This window comes from Danio rerio, chromosome 3 (genome assembly GCF_049306965.1).
Source record: "Danio rerio strain Tuebingen ecotype United States chromosome 3, GRCz12tu, whole genome shotgun sequence".
NCBI lineage: Eukaryota > Metazoa > Chordata > Actinopteri > Cypriniformes > Danionidae > Danio > Danio rerio.
In genome coordinates, this window is record NC_133178.1 from 27,217,866 (window position 1) to 27,239,814 (window position 21,949).

Genomic DNA, 21,949 nt, shown 5'->3' on the forward strand with positions numbered 1-21,949 from the left:
TGGCCTAATCACAGCCCTCGCTCGCGAGTCCTCCACGACGTACGATAGAGAGCTTTGGCCGTAGCTGGTTATTAACAATACACTTCATTACACGGCGCATACGCTCAAGTGGAAAGGCAGGTTAAAAATAGCACGCTTTGAGATTTGGTTCGTATGCTTTAATAGCTCATGAACATAACTAAAACAAAATGTCCGAGGAGGTTGCCTGGCAACAAAGGCAGCTCCATTCAAAATGTTTCTACTTAATGAAACAGTTGAGTAGGTGGCGCAGAATCAGCCCAAGGAAACGGTTTTGGTCGAAGCAGACGCATGCAAATCGACATTTGCACTCGCAATCTTAAAAGCACTGATGGCAAAACATTGTCTGGGGACTTCCCCTCTTTCTTTGTGAAAATGAAACCAATTATAGTATGGTCAATTATTTCCAAGTTAATTGCCGTTAAAGCCTTCCTTGTCAAAGGCTAATGGCTATAATCCTGATAAGAGGTCTAATAATTACGCCGGTTATAGGAGTAAATGGATTTAAGAGTCTGGTGGCAGGTGAAAACAGGCTTTCTTTCCTTCTACATTTTACTCGAATGAATGAGTAAGCTGAGGGCCTGTTATAGGAACGCATCACATTTTCCAGCATAACTGGGCTTGACCCTTATTGTTGATTTAACTTGTGAAGCAAACACTTAAGATGGAAGCACCGTCATTCATGGAGATGTGTAACTCTGCCCTTATCTCATTGCAGAGGACGCTTTTACCATGACAACCAAGGTACACTAGCAGTCAAGCAGCTTTGTTACAGTAATGCCTGCTATTGTGGCAAAAATAGTGTATTTATTTACCCTTTCAAAGACTTAATAGAAGCATCCACAAATTTGCTTACTACACCGTTAACAAGTTTTGTAAATTACAAAGTATATAACTGCAATATGAACTGAATTTTACTGTAGGACAATTCTGCATTATTTTAAAGTTGCATTGTAAAAATTACTGAATATTTAACAGTAATTATATAATCAATATAAACTATAAATGCATATACAGTAAGATAAATGGAGCTGTATAAATGTAAATACAGTGTTTTGCGGTAACGGACTTACAGTAAGTTACTGGCAAACTGCTGGCAGATTCTACAGCAAACGTTTTACCGCGTAGGGTAACTTTATAATAACTACACACTATGAATCATCTACTAAGCATTAGCAAATATTTATTTCATTATCTGTTAAGCATTAACTCTACATTAATAGACATTAGTAAGCAGTTTATAAAAACAGATGCTGTATTCTTGACATACATTTTTAACATGCTTAATGATTGTATTTTTATACTTTGTTAGTTTTTTTTCATTATTTAATTAAGTAAAGCACTATTTACAAATTAGTTATTTAAGAATAGTTAGTGCTCTTTTAAAATCATTCAGAATGCATAAGTAAATGATTAATAAACTATTCAAATTAACTTTCATATATCTTACAGTTCAGCCATATACTAATAGTTAATTTGTATGTTAATAAATGCTTTATTAACTTAACTTCATCCAGTTTTGTGACCTAATTTAAAGTGAGAACAATTTATGCTTTATAAATCCCTTATAAAATATGACAATTAAGGGCTTAGTGACTTTATTCATTTTTATTCATTTAAAGATACACAAAGGAAACTGTATCAAATAAAAAATAAGTCTGCAGTCTTATGAAAAATAATATATTATTTAATTTTTGTATTGTTGTTGTTTTCTGCAATTTCATTTAAATGTATTTATTTCTAATTATATTTTGACATTGCTGTTATTCAGCAATGTTTAAAGTTTACAGTAATTATATTTCTTAAATAAGATTGCAAACATTTATTGTTTGTTTGATACTGAGCCTTTAATTGTCATTTATAAAGGGATTTACAAAGCTGCAAGAAATTAAGTTTATAAAGCATTTATCAACATATATAGTAACCATTAATATATGCCTGAATAATAAAATATATAAATGTTGATTTGAATGGTTTAATAATCATTTAGTAACTCATTCTAAAAGCCACCAACTCTTCTTAAATACAAATGGTTTGTAAATAATGCGATGCTAAATTTACTAATGAACAATTAAAGTAATAAAGTATGAAAATACAATTATTAAAGCACATTATAAATGTGCTTGTAAGTCAAAAATACAGCATTTGTAGCTGTATTTATAAACTGCTTACTAATGTCTATTGATGCAGCCTAAATGCTTAACAGGTAATGAATTAACTATTTGCTAATGCTTATAGTATATGATTTATAGTGTGTAGTTATAAAGTGTTACCCAGTGTAGGAAATCAAAAGCAATTACAATTTAATTTCAATTTATCATGATTATTTATTAGGATTCTTTGCTGAAATTTCAAAACAACAGGATCTATATGGAACAGAAAATCAACATCCTCCCTAAAAAAATGATCTCTATATTTAAACATGCTAGTGTTGATGTACATTAAGCATATTATGTATTTGTCCTTTTCATTGTGTTTATTATTATTTATTTATTTATTTTTTTTGGTAAAACAGTAAGAAAACAGATTAAAGATGACTGGTAATCGAATAACTAATTAAATAATGAAATAATGAAATATTGTTCAGGCTCCCCTGGACACAAACCAGCAGACTAAAGAACAGCTTTTCTCCCAGAGCTATCTCCCTTTTAAACTCTGCTCCCCACTGACTCTTTAGCCCCTCTAATACACCCCCACACTCTCCTCATAACTTTTACTCCTCATAATCACTGCACTATTTAACATTTGCACATTTAAAAAATGCACATATTTACAGCACTACATTGCACTGATTCATTCATTTGAACTGTACATACCCACTGTACATATACATTTGTAATTATGTTTATCTCTCTGCACGCTTCTGATTATTAATAGCAACCTGTACATATATTCATTTATTGTAAATCTCTGTTCATAATATAATCTATATATAATGTTCATAGTACATCCATCTGTAAATATTACTCTTATTTTTTTCCATAACTGCACTTTATAAATTATATCTATATCCTGCACTTGCTGCCACTGAACTCCTGCTTAGATCTAAACTGCATTTCGTTGCCTTGTACTTGTACATAAACATGTGTGATGACGATAAAGTTAAATCTAATCTAATCTAAAACAATGATAACTGATCTGAACTAATCAACATTTTTGTTTTGCATAGTAAAATAAAACCCAGTTTCTATGAAACACAACTGTTTGCTTTTTTTCCTTTCCAAAAAAATAAATTGCAAATCCTTCACCCTCTTTATTCCTCTCTGACGGTGGAATTATTTGCCAGGTTTCATTTCGAAAACATGATAAGAATGTAGCAGTCAAAAATTGCATAATGTACCAGGGTGAGCATCCATGCCAAAAACAAATGAAGAAATAAAAATCTAATAAAAAAGGCATGTAAACCATCACCATGTTTAAATTATTGATAAAGTTTGTTTCTTAGTAGTGTTGTTAAAACATAATAAGTTTCATATCTAACTCTCTGACGATGGAATTATTTACCACCCGAAGACACATGAATCCCAATAAAATGACAAATGAACCGGAAGCCAAAATATGAAAGTATCTTTTAGCTTCCCCTGTCAATGCTTGGAGTATAAACGGGTCTCGTTCTGCAGGACCTCTGCAATCTTCTCAATGTCCGTTTCATGATGGCTGTGTTTATAGACTGTATATAGCTGACATGCCCTATACCAATGACACCAAAACACAGCTCCTCATTTTACAAGTAATGCATATATTTTGTTGCCATCAGAAGATGACCTTTAAAAATATATAGCATTTCTGAGATTTGCAGACCTTGGGAAGGTTATGATTGCTGAGAAATCTTCTACAGCTCAAACATGATCTATGACCTCATATTAAAGAAGCACAGAAGCTAAGGGGGAGGGGGACAAAAAAAAATCACCAAGGCCGCACAGATAGGTTAGCTCCATACAATAAAAACCACATGACCTCAACTATCACCTTTTTGAAATTCACTGCATTCTTTGATTTCCTCTGAACTTTGGTTAATTGACATTTAGGAGGGGAAGCAACAGCCTGTTGAGAACTTAATTGCAGCACGACAGTTTTCGCTTTCTCTTCAAATAAAGGTCGAGACCTTACCTCCTCCACCGTTAGAGGCATGCATATGCGATACTCCTTCAGGAGCATAACGCCCACACTCGTCAAAAGCGTTCGGAAAATTCATGAGAAAGAAACGCTTTCCGCTGACTGCTCCCACTTAGTTCACTTCCTTCCTCTGTTGAAGTTCTCCAATTGCCTAGAAACCTAAACGCTTTAAAAGACTTTTACTAGCATTTCCTGTGCTAATTAATTCAGAACCATCCCTACAGAAATTCTAGCATATCTGTGATATTGACCAGTCACTGACATTGACCAATGGGAGCACGGAAGCTCCAACCATACTCAGCTTTCAGACATGGTAAACATAGATAAAAAGATGGTTTTGGTAGTGCTGGTGGAATTGTAAAATAAAGAAAATGTTTGTGGAGATTTTCTGATGACAAGACAGCCAGTAAAACGTGTAGCTTCAGTTAACACTGGCTATTTTTACTTTTGTTTCCGAAAATCAATCACTAGTTTCATCATTAAAAAAAGGCAAGCGATGACTGGCCAGAAAGCATTGTGCAATCTGACAGGTTTCATTTTGAAGACATGATGAGCATGTAGAAGTCAAACATTGCATAATGTACCAGGGTGAGCATGATTACATCATGCCAAAACAAATAAATGAAGAAATAAAAATCAGCCTTTTGAAAGAGTCTGTTGTCTCGGTTTAAGTGAAAAACTAATAATCTGGCATTTCAAGTAAACCATGTTTAAACTATTGATAAATCAGTTTGTTTCTTAGTAGTGGATTTAAAACATAATAATTTTCATATCTAACTGAGTATTTCTTTTTTATGTTAAGTTAAGTAAATGAATAAGAGTATTGCAAAATGTAAGTGGAAAATTTAAAGGGTAAATTAACTCAAAAAAATCTAAATTCTGTTATTAATTACTCACCTTCATGTCGTTCCAATCCCCTGAGACCTTTGTTTGTATCTGGAATACAAATGAAGACAAATCTGTGAGCTTTCTAGTTCTTAATGAGCAGAAACAATCCCCTTAAAAATTATTTAAAATATCTTCAAAACAGACCATATGCATTTAATGATTACAGGGATAGTCCAACCAAACATTTAAATTCATTTACTTAACCTTCACAGGTTTCAATCCTGTTTCTTTCCTCTGTTAAACACAAAAAAAATATTATTTTTTCAGGCTTGGGTGTGTTTATTGGGTGCAAAGCAATGTGTGCTCATTGTTTATTTGTAGAAAATCACCTTATTTTTTCATATATCTTACTTTGATTAAATACAGTTACTTGGCTAACATGAAAAGGACTGTCATGTTTCCTATTTCCTCTGAAGACCCACCCTCAAGAGGCTCTGATAGGTCAGCTAACATAATGTTCTGTGATTTGCAGATCAGCTCCACGCAACGTCTCTGTTAAAACATTACAGCACCTGTGGCCACGACCCTTCACTGTGCAGGGTGTATGTGTGTAACCTGAAGGGTTTATGATAACATAAACCCGGATGTATTTTTTTGTAGTGTCCAAAGATTGTTCGCTGTAGGCTTTGCTGAGATAACTTTTTAAAAGCCAATGTCTCTCTTTGCATTTATCTTACATTCAGAGATCTTGTTTATGATCACAAAGCTACATTACACATCAACTAAAGTTTAAAATATGATATTCTAGTGGACCACCCCTTAAAACTTGTAACCACTGACGTCCATAGTTGTTTTTCCAACAATGAAAGTTAATGGTTTCAGGTTTTCAGCTTTCTTCAAAATGTTCTTTTGTGTTTAGAAGAAAAAAGAAACCTATACACTGTTAACATTTTTTTTTTGTAAATGACCAGTATTTAACTGTACTATGAGCTATTTTACTGTAGGACAATTGTGCAGTGTGCTACCGTATTTTAAAGCTGCATTGTGAAGATTAGTGTATATTTTACAGTAAAGATATGCCTACAATTCTGAAATTACATATACAGCAAGACAAACAGTGTTGTATGTGTAAATATGGCATTTTTGCAGTAACTCATTTACAGTAAGTTACTGGTGAACTGCTGCCAGTAGATTCTACAAAAACATAGTTAGAAGTGAAGGATTAGAGACGGGTTTAGTGGGTACAATTTTATGTTTTGTGTGAACTACCCCTTTAAGTTGGATTGCCATCAATCTAAGAGAATAAGTTTGTGCACACAAGAAACTAAAATGAAAACTTTATTCAATAGTTTCTTCTCCCCAGTGTCAGTATATAGATGCATTCACATGTTATGCTTGGTCACACTTCTGATGTATACCTTGGATGCATCTGTGTTCTTTCAAACGGAGGACATTGAGTGTGGGCAACAAGGTATACAGCAGTGCTCAGTGTGCATGACATATATAGACATTGAAGAGAAGGATTCTTTCTATTAACAAACCTTTTTCTAAGACTTTTAAACAACTATTTAAATTGTTTTTAAATAGTTAGTATAAAGCAGTAGTTAAGTTTAGGTATTGGCTGGATTAGAGATGTTGAATAAGATCATAATGCACACTGAGCACTGATGTGTACCTTGGTTGCCCACACACAACGTCCTCCGTTTAAAAGAACACAGATGCATCCAAGGTATATAATCAGAAGTGGGAGCAAGCATAACGTGAATGCATCCATATACCGACACTGGGTGAAGAAACTTATTATCTGCCAATTATTAAGATATTGGTCATTTTAAGTAGTTAATAGTAGAAATTGGTATGTAAACTCAAGTACTACTTCTTAGATTTCATCCAAAATATCTTAATTTGTGTTCTGCAGATGAACAAAGGTTTGGAATGACATGAGGGTGAGTAATTAGTAACATTTTCTTTTTTGTCTTAATTAAACCTTTAAGGCTCATGCAGTTTATCGTCCTCTCACAATTCAACATTTTAACTGTTCTATTTCTACTCCTACTTCACCAGACTCTTTTTTTTTTACTAAAAATTTAAATAAATGTTACATTGTTAAACTTTTTGTAGCATAAATAAATAAATATAAAATATCCTTCAATCACAAGCTAATGGCAGCTGTTTTTAGAGTATACATTTACATTCATTACATTTAAACAGTGTATTTTGATTGCTATTTTAAACAATGTTTAAATGTAAAATATATATAATATAATGTGTTATGTGTTGAAAAAACACTAAAACCTAAAGTATTTTTTTTTTAAAAAACAGAATATGATATTCTAGTGGACCACCCGTTAAAACCTGTAACCAATGACATCCATAGTTGTTTTTCTTACAATGACAGTTAATGGCTACAGGTTTTCAGCTTTCTTCTAAATACAGAAATGAAGCCAGAATTCAGAATTCTGACCAGAACCAGAAAATCAGAGCACATCACACCTGTCCTCAGGTCTCTACACTGGCTCCCAGTTACATTCAGAATAGATTTTAAAGTATTATTACTGGTCTATAAATCACTAAATGGCCTAGGACCTAAATACATTACAGATATGCTCACTGAATACAAACCCAACAGATCACTCAGATCATTAGGATCATATAAACTAGAAGTTCCAAGAGTTCAGTCAAAGCAGGGTGAATCAGCTTTCAGCCACTATGCCCCCCGCTGCTGGATTCAGCTTCCAGAAATGATCAGATGTGCTCCAACATTAGGCACATTCAAATCAAGACTGAAAACACATTTTTTTAGCTGTGCCTTTACTGAATGAGCACTGTGCTGCGTCCAACAGATTGCACTATTATGTTTTTCTCTTCTTCTTCATTCTGTTATATCACATTTTACCTGTTTTTTTATGTTTTTAATCAGTTTTATTATTTGTTTTTATTTATTTTTTTACTTGTTTCTTTTATTCTTGTTTATGTAAAGCACTTTGAATTGCCACTGTGTATGAAATGTGCTATATAAATAAACTTACCTTGCCTTGCCTAAATGAGCAACAATGTGAATTAAAATTTTAATATCCACAGTGATTGTACTCATAACAGACAGAGCCAAATCATTGTCATTTAGGCCCATTGTCGTGTGATTTAAACTAATATGGCAGTATTTAAACAGTTACAGCTTTAGTAACAGCAGAATTTTTCATTATTGTTGCATGAAAACATTTCTGCAACACTACCTAAACATTTAGAACTGTAAAAAGTGAACCAAGAAGAAAAATAAGACTGTTATTTAGTTTAGCCATGCAGCGAAGCCTATTAAATGTCAAACATTTTGTCTCTGTCTTGATGAAAAATTTCATTCTTTAAAGGAAAAAATGTACTCTGATGGGCGATCATCAATTATAACAAGGCAGCCTTTTTTAAGCATAATGCAGATGATGCGGGTAAAGTTAGTTTGTAGTTTGCAGTGTTCAGCAGCCTTTCACAGTAAGATGTGGACATGTCATGTGTATGTTGCAGATTGGATTCCTGCTGACATGACAATGGCATTTAATTAGAGCGGGTGAATGGATGTTACCTTTGGCATGGTGATTGCCTATCAGCTTCTGCTGCGCAGTCATTGTCACTGTCACATCAGTCTGCAGGTAATCATACAAGAGAAGAACGTCAATATTACATTTCACAGTCAGAATGTGATACCCCTGTCTCATGCATGTCAAGGCCATTCATTTTTCATATTCAAACATTTTGTGTTCCACTTGATGCAAATATCATATTCCAGGGAGTGGGGAAGATATATCATGGATTTTCACTTAAAATATATAAAATCAAACTTGTGCTTTACACTTACAACGATAACTATTATGATGAAGATATAGTTCTATAAATAATCCTGAATGTCAACACAGAGAAAAATACTGTTGAAATCATTCATTCATTTTTCTTTGGCTTACTCTCTATTTCAGAGGAAAAATAGAGCGGAATAAACAGCCAACTATTTCAGCATATGTTCTACACAGTGGATGCCCTTCAGGCTGCAATCCAGAACTGGAAACATCCATACACACACCCTCATACACTACAGCCAATTTAGTTTATTCTATTTACCTCTAGCGCATGTACAATGGAGCATTCGGAGGAAACCAACGCGAACATGAGGAGAACATGCAAACTCCACACAGAAATGCCAACTGGCCAAGCTGGGACTCGAACCAGAAACCTTAATGTGAGGCGACAGTGCTAACCACTGAGCCACCGTGCAGCCACTGTTTATATCATAATACCTTTTTTTCCTGCTGAAGAATGATAAAAAAAATATAAGCCAATGAGAATCCATCTTGATTTAAAGAGCTTAAACATTTAAAGTGACAGACATTGAAACAGATCCAGATATGAACATAACAATATGATCTACTGATATGGAACGCTGTGTTTGTTTTGGTTCTTTTAATCTCCCTAATGCCAGTTTAGCCAATTATATTTCAGTACTTTGGGTTGCCTTGGTGGAAAACCGACTATTTCATTCATTCAGAAAATCGCTCAAAGCATGCGTTTGTGACCGAAATGCGATCTCCAGAGGACAGTAGTAGCCTCTGAAATGAGATGCGGATTCAGTTTCACATGAGGTGGTTATCACTTAGCAAATAATATAAATATTAGTAGCGTAAACATTATTACATGTTACATTGTAACCGCGTGTCCTAACAACATGCCACCTGCAAGATTTGCAGTGATGAGCAATTTGGCTGTTTGCACCAGACGAAACACGACAGATATTTGAATACAGCCATTCAGAAACACAGAATAAGCACTCACTCACGAAATGGTAAGCTTTATAAATCTAATTAAAACATTTTACACCTCTTTAAAATACACTGAATCACTATGTGCTGGTTTGTATTATTTCACAGAATAAGGTTCAATTTCAAGAGTTCAAGATCTGGGGTGAACTATCTGCTGCTGCTTTCAGTATTATGGCAATAAATGACATGTAAAATGGCATTTAAACTTAGCATTGTTAGCATTTAAAACTGAATAAAGCACATGAGCTGTACCTGAGTTGATCACAGTTTGTCCTGTTGTTCAGCTGCAAGAAATAAAAGCCGTTTCTAAAAACTCAATTTGAGGTCAGAAAAATAATAAGGAATTTATTTATTTTATTTTATTTTAATAAGGAAAATAGTCCATCTATCGCGTGTCGTTGCTATCATTTAAAACCTGAATCAAGTCAGATTCGCTCCTCAATCTGGCAACCTGCGCTTGCCTGTGTTTTGATCAAGGAATGTAATACCTAGTTCAACGACTGGGTGTCAAACTTACATACTGCACTTGTATCAAAATTTAGAAAAATAATCTTTTTTTTCTCTGTATTTAATTTATTATAATTATTAATTTATTAATTATTAAGCATAAATGTAAAATATCGTTTTATAAAATACAAATATTTTCACTTGCTTTGCTTGTCAAGTAAATACAGTATATTGATAAAAGTATATGTATGTATTTCACACTTAAAATACATAATTATTTCAAATAAAATAATGTTTTTATTTTAAAAAGTCTGCATTTATTTACATTTCAATAATTTTTAAACTAAATAAATGTAACCAAATTTTTTTTAAAACATTGTATTTTTTTTTCAATCAAATTTTTAACCCAATGTTTAGATTTGTCCATATTGCCCAAATATGAAACAACCCAACTTTGATGCAATAGATCCTCATGGACCTACTGCAGGACACTATGCTCTGGTTAAAAAAAATAATAATGATGGCTTAACCCAAAGATGCAAAAAGAGAGGTGAATTTTTTTTCAAAGTGCATCATCAAATGTACAGTAAAAAAATTATGTACAGGTGTCTACAAAAGAATCCCCCCTCTCAAAAAAAGTGCGAAAACAACAAATCATAAATCAACAGAATGAAACAAATACTAAATATACAAATATAAATATATACAAACGAGTGTTTGCCGTATACAAAAAAGGTCGTTCACGGCTAGACGATTTTGTGGGATGTAAACAATAACAAAGGTCCTAACATATTTCCTATTATACATTTTTAATTTCCATAGCTTCCGAGAATTCAAAAAGCTTGACATATTGATGAATAATGCTATGATAGCTGTTTTAACATAAATGGATTACCTTTTTTTTTTTTTTGCAGTTATAAAATAGTTTGACAATAAACAAAGTGTTCATGGGCCAATGACATCACCACCACATTGAAATTATGTATAACACAGTCGCTGACTTGGTAAACAAGCAACTGACTGGAGTCTGACTTCCTCCTTATAGGCCTATAGTCCACACCCAACCCCTACCTGAAGGGTACCATTGACAGGTAAGTATATTTTTATAGATAAAATAGTATTTTTATTTAAACAATATACCAACGACATAAGAAATATCAGTTTAAAATGTTGTATTAATTATATATAATAGTAATCCTTATATTTCCAATTAAACACACAATACCAAAATCCTTTCAGGTTGCAGAAAGCCTAGCTTTAATTCATCTCTACAAACAACCATTTCACATACAAGCTGGAAGCCTGAAGTACTGTTCTTCTTCTGCAGTGAATGAAGGTGTATTTGTTGTGCTTCTGACAGGTGCTGCCGTTTTTTTAGCTTTGCTCATCAAAAATGCATTTCGTTTCCTAAGACAACAAATCATTTATGCTTTCAGGCTCAAGGCACACACCTCAAACTAGTTCTTAGCTACACCCCCACCTCTCCGAAGAGATGCCCTCTGCGCTCAACACCAAGCCTGGCTTCCCGCTCATCTATCAACCTGTCTGCCTGCACAGTGGTTCCAGTTCAAGTTAAATTCCCAGCCCTTCTTTTCTTGCAAACAGTGCCTTTTACTATATGGTAAAACATGCTATAATGCAAACATAATGTGAGATAGGCTTTGATATTCCAATTCCATATATTATGAGTGTGATATTAATGTATACAGCGCAAACAAATCAGTGAGCAGCACTGTTATCAGATTGCCCACAGATTGCACCCTCTGCATCACAACATGGGTAAAGTGCAAGTGCATCATCAGCCAATTTATCAATAACGTTATTTTTAATCCTGTTTCATTTACTCTCTACTGGCAATAACGGTTTTAATGCTCAATGTAATGCAATGCACTAAGATTTTTACCAGCAGATGGCAGCAAGGAGCTTTTTACCAAGTAAAATGTGAGGAGCTGAAAACAAATTTGATCTTTAACTTTTTAAATTGATAAAGTTAGCTTTAAGACTCTTTTGGATTAGGAATTAAAATGGATATGTAAAATTAACTATACACACATAGTTTGTATGTATGAACAGTACACAGCAAAACCCAATAAGTTAAGATAATACAAACCGTTTGAGAAAACCGATTGCCATTTCAGTAAAAAAAATAAATAAATAAAAAAATCTACATGAGTACTGTGAACTTTAAATTGAAGTAATGAGGTATTTAATTAACTCATTATTACCTTCAACACTGAGTTCAAAACTCTTTTCAAATTAGTAGAATTAACTTAGTAGAATTAACTTCAAGACTTAACTACACTCATTTCATAAAGTTGACTGTTGGGTTTAACAGTGTATAAAGATCAATATTGTGAATATTACAACACACAAAACATGTTTCCATTCGAAATACCTTTTAAAATGACTCTAGTCCTCAGTGTCATATAATCCTGAAATCATTATAACATGCTGATTTGCTGTTTTAGAAACATTTATCAATGCTGGATATGCTTTTTTAATGAATGAACAGATTGTTGCAAGGAACTGCATTTATTTTAAATCAAATTGTTTTGTAAGAATATAAACACTCACTCACGCAGAAGCGCGCACACACACACACATTACTAATATTTATTTATACACACTAAAAACGGTTGGCCCAATATATGGACAAACCCAACTTATGAATTTAAAAAAATTATTTAAATTGAATTAAAACATTTTTACATATATTATTATAGCCTTATATCCTCACGTTTGTCTATACACTACAAAAATTCTGGATAAAATTTGCTGTGGAGTTATTTTTTACCCCACATTAAAACTGCTGGCCCAAGTTATGGACAAACCCAACTATTTTGTTTAAAAATATAATTACAAATTATTTAAAAAAACAACTTTTTACTTATATTATTATATAGCCCTATATCCTCAAATTGGTCTATACACTACAAAATTTATGTTTAAAATTAGCTGTGGAGTTGTTTTTAACCCCACATTATATGTGTGTTCGTTATACTAAATATGTATTAGTACAATAATGACCAAGTGATAGCAATCACATATTATGCAATACATTTAAAAGCACATTTCCAAGAGAACTGCATGCCCTGACAGCAAAGCTATTGCAAAGCTATCTGGGTGGCTGACAAAAATCTTGTTATTTTGTCTGACACTGACATGACGTTGAACATCTGTCATGCTTTGGTTTGGAGTCCAAAGTAAGAACTGTAATTCAGTCGTTGTAAGTTACACTGTTACCCCGGCTCAGGTTATGTTGCATCAGGTTTAATAAAGTGAAGAGGACATCACTTTACCCAATTGGCCTTCAGAGGTTAGAATACAGTCGAAAGAGTAGAGATGATTATGCAGAATGCACATTAACTGATATTATGCATTGATTTAATCAATTCTTCTAACAGTACAAGCTAGGAACAAAATTCAACAACTGCAAATTTAATTTAAAAGGTATAAATCATCTAAAAATGAAAATCATTTGCTCACCCTCCCCTAGTTTGAGTTTCATTTCTCTGTTGAACATATATAAAATACAATGTTGAAAATGGTTATATCATATAGGACTACATACTGCTTTCCCCCCCAATACAACTGTTGTCAACACTCTTCTAAATTTCTTATTTTTCTTTAAAGGGTGAATTTCATCAAAAAATAAAAATAAATAAAATTAAAGTTTGTAATCATTTATGAACCATTTACTTGTTTCAAACCCTTTTGAGTTTTTTTTTTCTTTTCTTTTAAACAAATGTTTTGAAAAATGTTGGAAACCTGTAACCATTGACTCCCATTGTATTATTCAAAATATGTTCTTCTGTGTTTAACAGAAGAAAAAAAAAACTCCTAAAGGTTTAAAACCAACCATTTCATTAGATTTGGGTGAACAAACTCATAAAGGATTTGAAATACTTGAGGGTGAGTATATATTTTTTTCTAATCCTTTACTAGCTTTTTCCTTTAAAAAAAAATATGCAGAATAAAATAAACAAATAGCATTTTGATAAGTATTCTTAAACACATTTTAAAATTACACGTGTTCTCATGTAACGTCATCATCAACTGCCAAAGTTCTTTCCCAATACTCAAGACCGCAAGAACAGAGGACGTGTGAAACTTCCCGGATGTGCTCTTGATATCAAGGACACACCGATGCAGACTTGAGATCCAATCTCGCTCTAGAAGTCCTAGAATTTATTGCAATTTAAGGTGGGAAGCACAGCATTATGTAGATTTATTATTTAAGTGCAGAGAGTTAGTTTCCATAAGTGAAACGGTGAACATAAACATTACCATGAAAATCTTAATAAAGGCATAAACACATGCCTTATGTTTGTTTGCTGAAATTCGTAATAAAATCTGTTTTATTAATATTGTGCAGCGTATATTTATAATGTTTTTATGCATAGTATATATTTTGAAAAGGGGAAAAATAAAAATGTGGAAAATGTCATTCTTCCGAGGACACCTGGCAAGACCAGTCTCCACAAAAAAGCAAGTCTGTTCTCTCCATTCTTGCAATTGAAAAACAGCCAATGAGTCGCCTCATGAGGTCGGCCATTTTGATGTCACATGACAAGGCACATAACAGGACACATTTATCAATTCATGGGTCACTTTTTCAAAATCCTTCACGCTGTTCCCCTAACCAATTTTCAGCTTGGCTCCATGTTACATTCACATTTTATATTCTCATATTTATTACTTCCTTTCCTCTACATGTGGTATGGAAATTGAATGAATAAGTGTTTAGGTATTCAGCTACTGGAATTGATGGGATTACATTTTAGTAGATCTGGAGAATCTTTCAAATAGTATCACTGTAAAAATAGCCATCAAATACACAGGAATAAATGACTACACACTATAGTTTTGGGCCATTCTTAGTCATTTATCAGATTTTCACTGACAGCTCAAGTTTAGGCTTGTTTAAGCCAACCAATCTATGTTGAGAGATCTGTTAACTCAAAATTGCTAATTATTCAGCCTAACAGTTTGATGTTACATAAAATAAGTAGCCTCATGAGGTTAGACATTTTGTTGTCACATGACAAGGCATTACAGGACAAATTTATCAATTCATGAGTCACTTTTTCAAAATTCTTCACACAGTTCCCCTAACCAATTTTCAGCTTGGCTCAGTGTTAAATTCACATTTCATATTATTACTTCCTTTCCTCCATATGTGGTAAAGAAATTGGATAAATGGGTTTTTAGCTATTCAGCTACTGTATTTAATGCAATTATATTTAAGTATATCTGAAACATATTAAAATAGTATCACTGTAAAAATCAATCAATGTAAAAATAGTCATCAAATACAACGGAATGAATGACTATGGTCTGTCTTGGTGACTAGTCTGGTTTTAGGCTATTCTGATTTTCACTGATGGCCCACATTTAGCCTTGTTTTAGTCAACCAGTCTATGTTCACGTTAACACAAAATTGCTAATTATTCAGGTTTGTATTACCTTTTGAAAACAGCATCTAATCAAAAGCCAGTTCTGTGGGTGGTTGTGTCTGAATGACAGAAAAATTCATGTAATTTGAACGATGCATTCACTGAATGCATTTTGTGCCTGAGCAATGGAAAATTATTCACAGCTTTAGCCCACACAGTCTGAAAGTGACTTAAATATAGAGAAACAAGTCCTTTCTATTGTTAAAAAAAACTGTAATATGATTGAGAGGATTTTCACATGTGTTATTATTTCAAATCCAGACTATTTGAAATAATGTGGCAAGCTATTCTTCCAAACATTTGCACATTTATTAAGGCGAAAGAAGGGCAGGTCACCGGCTGACTCGCTCGCACCTGGTCACCATTCTCTGATGGTGTCCTTACGTAACACAAATCACCCACTTATGGCTCTTACATCTCTAAAGCTTACGATCTTCTACCTCCAGCAGCTTTGTCATGCTTGACCGTGTCGGCGCAATGTGGCTGATGGTGATAATGATTAGGAGGTCACAGGAATGATGGGAGCTGAGAGGCCAGAGGGCATCTTTTTCCTGCCTGTCAGTCAGTTGATTTCTGGATAGAGTTAGATGACAGCAGGCCGACCCATCACCCCTTTTGCTTTAGGTGTATTGCTCTCAAAGGGATCAATCAATTAGCTGTGTCAACACAGGTATTAGCCTTTGCAATGGTGATTAACGTCCTGAGCAAGCAGAAGAAGAAGAAAACTCCACATTCAGCTCACTCCTACTGCTCACCATAATGGAAAATTTGTGAGTATGGAAAAACAAGATGAATTAGCCTGAAAAATGGAAAAACAGGGTAAATTAGCTCAACAGCAATTCTATAAATCCGCCATTGACAGTCCATTTCTGACAATGTGCAAATATTTTCCATGATGACCAACAATTTACTAACAGCGGTGTAGACTTATAATATTGTGGCATGGTAATTATGGTGGCTTGAGAAAGCCAACATACTGCAGTACTACATAAACTTCTTCTTCCGTCTTCTTCTTCGACTATTTTAAGAACGCATCTCTTCCTAGACAGTGCATGGTACAACCACTAAACTAACTTCAAACCTCCAAACTATACTAAATTAAGTTGCTATATTTTTGTCAACTGATTTGACTCAGAGTTTTCCAAAAACTGACCCAGAAAATTCGGAAAAGTCCCATTAATTTAACATTGGACCAAACTTTGTGACCTCGTAACTTTACGCCAGACTGTCATAAGCTACAGACTTAAAGGGTTACTTCCGGTTTGAAACTAATTTTTGAAGCTGCGTCACGGCTATGACATAATAGCGTTGTATTCCAGCGTGCAGACTGGGCGTCTGTGCCAGAGTGTGTCTTATTACGTCTTACAGTGTGCTGCATTAATGCATGAGTAAAGCTTGGTTCAAACCAATCAGCGCGCTCTATTGTGCAACTTCATTAATATTCATTACTGTCACAGTGTTTAGACGACACTCACACCACGTTGTGTTGGCAAAACAAGTGTTGCTTTTATAGTTTGCTGCAGTTAAGTTTCATTTTCATTTTCTCACTGTGAGAGCGCAGCTGGAGTCACGTGTGGATTAACAGTGTACGCGACGCTCGACAACAATAACTTACATGTCTAAGTAGGATTATTGTTTACCTGAGAGCTGGGGCCTGTTTCAGTATGGAGGTTTAAACAACTCGGAGTTTAAACTTGAACTCTGAGTTTTCGGTTTCAGAACAGCTGATCTGAGTTGGGTCAATCAACTTTGAGTAGACCAACTCAGAGTTAAGCGCGCGCACCGTGACTATAAAAAGGCATTATCAATGGAGCGCAGACATTACGAGTGACCATCTTAAAAAAAAGAGATCAGCATTTCTTTCTCCAGCTGAACTTGATGTGCTCATGCAAAGTTATAGCAAATATGAGTGTATATATTTAAAATGAAGCAACCATCAGTGAAACAGAGACAGCGTGGGAAAACAGCTGCCCAAGTTAATGCGTAATTTTAAATTTTAGGTATTTAAACATTTTAAGTATAATTAAATAAGTAATGTAATCTGTGACGTTTATACTTTTTTTCTAAACTTTTATACACTTTTATCAGTTTTAATAGATTTAACAGTGCACTTGTTGTGTGTCTGCCTTTTTATTGATCAAGTGATAGAGGTTGATATAACATTAAGAAGGTAATCAGTAATAAAATAATTTAGACAGAATAATAATCCCATTAATCTAGTAACAGTGCATGTCGAAGGTTAAGCTAATTATTTATGAAAAAAAGGACAAGCCTTGTGCGTGACTTTGTTCTGTGTGTGACAAAAATGTAGGCAATAGCTGTGTTTCCATCAAAATATAGGCTATTACATAAATTTGTGCAAAACTGGAATAACGCCTAAAAATAAAGCACTCTTTATCCAAAGAGTCGAAGAGAACACAATCGTCACTTCCTGATTAACTTGCGCCAAATATTAACAGTAAAAACAGAATTACTGCAGTAGAAAAAGCTGCATCAATTATTTTTTTATTTAATTAATGTACCTGAGCCTCAGAAGACAATTGACACACAATGAACACGTGGGGGCGTTTGAAGCCAGACGCGAGATCTTGACATGCTCCAGACGCTCGGAGGTAATTAATAATATACACTAATACTGAAACAGTAAAGGCATTTTAGAATGACTAAAACAACATTTAAGATGTTCTGCAGTGTGCTCAGTCTGCTGGTTTGTCCTTTCACACACATTTTCATCATCATCTCTAACAAACCATTTTTTAATGTACATACTGTAATTTGTTAAGTGCACTTCGTAGTTTATGTGCATCTTATCAAATAAAAGTTTAACCTACTCAGTTATGCACATGTTATATTATGCGTATTTTCAAAAGTTATGTGAATCATGACGTTTCCATCAATCTTTTTTATGCACATCTCCAAATAGAGCTCTAAAATAGGTGTGTGGAAATGTAAGACTAATGCGAGAAATACCGCTTCATCATTAAAAAAGGGAAGGAGACCGACAGAAACTCAGAGTTTAGAGAATAAAACCGGACCAGGTTAGATTCACAGAGTAAGTTACCACGGTAACTGACTCTGAGTTAAAGTTAACTCTCTTTTAGAAACAGGCTTGACTTACCCTGCTTTCTCGAGTTTAACAAACCTGCCATTTTGAAACGGAAAACCCAGAGTTTCTCTCATTTCAGGGTTAAACTACTCTGAGTTTTAACTTAACCTGCTTTCTGAAACAGGCCCCTGTTCTCATCTGCAAACGCTGAGATCCGGATTCGCTTGTAGTCTCCTCTAAATAAAGACGCGGCTCTAGTTGCTGGTGATTGTCCTGTCTCTACAGATTTGGTAAGTGAGCGACCAGTGCTCTTTGTTTATTCAGTTTTTTTGTATCAAACAAACTATTGCATCGAGTGTAAACATGCTAGCACTACAACCAAACTTTTACCTTGTGTATGATTTTCGCCGCATTTTGTGACCGGAATAACACACGCGGCTTTCTAACGCTACCTGCCGTGTGCATCTAAGTTTTTGGGACATGCGGAGGGTTTTTTTCTCTCATTCGCCGTGCGGTATCAAACATTGCATGAAAAATACACACTTAGAGCAGTTCCTCGAATCAAATATCTCGTTTGTCGCGAGGGACATGAATGAATTCCCTGAATGAAAGAGCCAAACTGCAGTTAAAGTCCACCATTTAGTAATTTGGCAAATAATTCAACCACAGATGTCCATGTAAACACAGTCACTTTGTCCCGTGTGTGTATTTTGACTCTGAAAGTCAGCGCACCCAAATCGACACTCCCACACCATGCCTCTTTTCTTCCTCCGACACTCCCCCCTAAACAAAGCTGGACAAGCCCACTTTTCTGACTTTTTCCAAAGTAGGGTGTGAAAACACCCTGCTGAAACGAGGGGGTTTCATGGCCCTTTAAGGTGGGGCTCATTTAACTCAGACTATCAATCTGCCAATCACGAATGACCTTTTAACTTACTAGTCACACCCTAGCAACCACTTAAGTCACCCTAGCAACTGTCCCATAGTTTTCCATCGTAAAAAAACTGCCACTGACTTTACATAGGACATAACAACATACCAATCCATACTAACAATATACTAATACATACTAGAAACCTACTAACAAACATACAAACATACTAATCATACTAGCAACATGCTAATTCATACTAAATTCATGCTAACAACATGAGTATGAGTATATACTAAAAATATGCTAGGAACATGGTAACTCATCCATGCTAATTTATGTTAGCAACTGCCTAGCAACCACTCAAACAGCTTAGCAACCACCTAGCAACCATTCAGCACACCTTAGCAACCACCTAGCAACCCATTTGCAACCAGTCAAAACACCTTACAACCGCTTAGCAACACCTTAGCAACCACCAAGAACACCGCTTAGCAACCGCCTAGCAACACCTTAACAAGCACTCAGAACTTAGTAACCACTCAGAACACCCTAGCAACCACATAGCAATATCTTAGCAAACACATAAAACACTCCAGAAATGCCTTAGCAACTACTCAGAACACCTTAGCAACCGCATAGCAATGTATTAGCAACTGCCTAGCAAACACTCAGAACACAGTAGCAACCACCTAGCAACACCTTAACAACCAATCAGAACACCACCACCAAGCAAAAACATGCCGATCCATACTAGAAACATGCTAACATATATTTTGCTAACTATCTATGCCAACTGTTTCAAACTTCTTAAAACTACTTCAAACTTTCAGACTGGGCTTTCTCAAGCCACCATAAAGTTTGTCGACAAATTTTACTTTTCTAGTTGATGTGTTATGTTGAAATAATAGTTTCGAATAAATAGAGAGGTGAAAATCCTCTCCTTTAACATGCACTCATTGTTCTTTGTGGTTCCTCCTTCTACACCAACTGCTTTCGCACCAGGAACTAAAATCATAGGAACTAGACACCAGATCAGTTCCCTAAAATAACTAATAATCCTGGTTACATTTGTACAGGGGGCAACATGGTGGCTCAGGGGTTAGCAGCACTGTCACCTACAGCAAGAAGGTCGCCAAGGGCTTGGCCAGTTGGCATTTCTATGTGGAGTGTGCATGTTGTCTTCGTATTCGCTTAGGTTTCTTCTGAGTGCTCTGGTTTCCCTCACACGTCCAAAGACAGAGTATAGGTAAATTAGATAAACTGAATTGGCTGTAGTGTATGAGTGTGTATGGGTGTTTCCCTATACTGAGTTGCAGCTAGAAGAACATATGTTATTCGCTGTGTAAAACATATGCTGGATAAGGTGGTGGTTCATTCTGCTGTGGCCAAGGAAAAAATGAATGAATAAATGAATGAATGAATGAATGAATGAATGAATGATTGAATGAATGAATGAATGAATGAATGAATTTTTACAGTCACTAACTAAAGTAAGCTGAACAACATCAAAAAGTGGGGTTTGTTCTTCATAAGTGAATGATTCAATTAACTGTATCGGTTTACTGATGATTTGATTTGACAATCCTAGACCATTTTGTTCTTTAAAACTCAACAGGAATTGAATAATCCAGGGTTAATTCATTTAGATTAGATTGTTTCATTTGATTTTAAGGTGATACTGACTGTATGTACCAACTGCTGATATTTTCTTACAAGAGTACTGTATTTAATTAAGGGTAAAGACAGTTTTGTAAAATTAATAAAAATCTGAATTTAAAACAGAAATTTTTAAAAACTTTTTGGTGACTAATATGTCTGTAATATGCAAGTATTAACTTTTAAGACACAAATGTGGATTTAAAAATTATCCCTTATGCATAAACATGAATACTAATTGAAAGAAATCTACTCTGAATTTCAAATTAAATTATTGACACATGAAACTGCAACACCTGTGCATGTGAACAACATATGACTTAACATATCATTTCATAAGCTATAAAACACTACACTGTTGTTTCGATTTTAATGCTTTTGGCCAATCAGCATAACATTAACTCAATGTATTTCCTATTGTACTGATTAGTCACTGCTCTGAAGTAAAAACTAATTTAGTTCACCCAAACGGTGTTGTTAGAACTATAATCATTCCTTGTTCCTGTGGTGCGAACACACTGAGAAAAAAAGCTTCTTCAGTAGGAAAGCATCTTATGTCAAGTGCAAAATAGACTAGGACATTGACTGTGTCTGAATTCATATTATCCATAAAACAGTAGCCAACATTTCCTTACTTCTGAAGTGTACATAATGATGGACACTGAAAACGGCACATAGTACGTCTGATTATATTTAAAGTTTTATATTG

At 34.4% G+C, this 21,949-nt stretch overlaps 1 long non-coding RNA gene across 3 annotated transcripts in view; it reads right to left on the bottom strand.

The window, feature by feature from the left end:
- Positions 1 to 21,949, bottom strand: part of LOC141381208 (uncharacterized) — a 58,585-nt gene that overhangs the window by 28,825 nt on the left and 7,811 nt on the right. For all 3 annotated transcript variants that reach the window (XR_012401014.1, XR_012401015.1, XR_012401016.1), the window contains exons 2-3: positions 8,537 to 8,597; positions 5,032 to 5,070 (exon numbers count right to left, since the gene is read on the bottom strand). This is a non-coding gene — a long non-coding RNA (uncharacterized lncRNA). The remainder of the gene's footprint in view (positions 1 to 5,031; positions 5,071 to 8,536; positions 8,598 to 21,949) is intronic.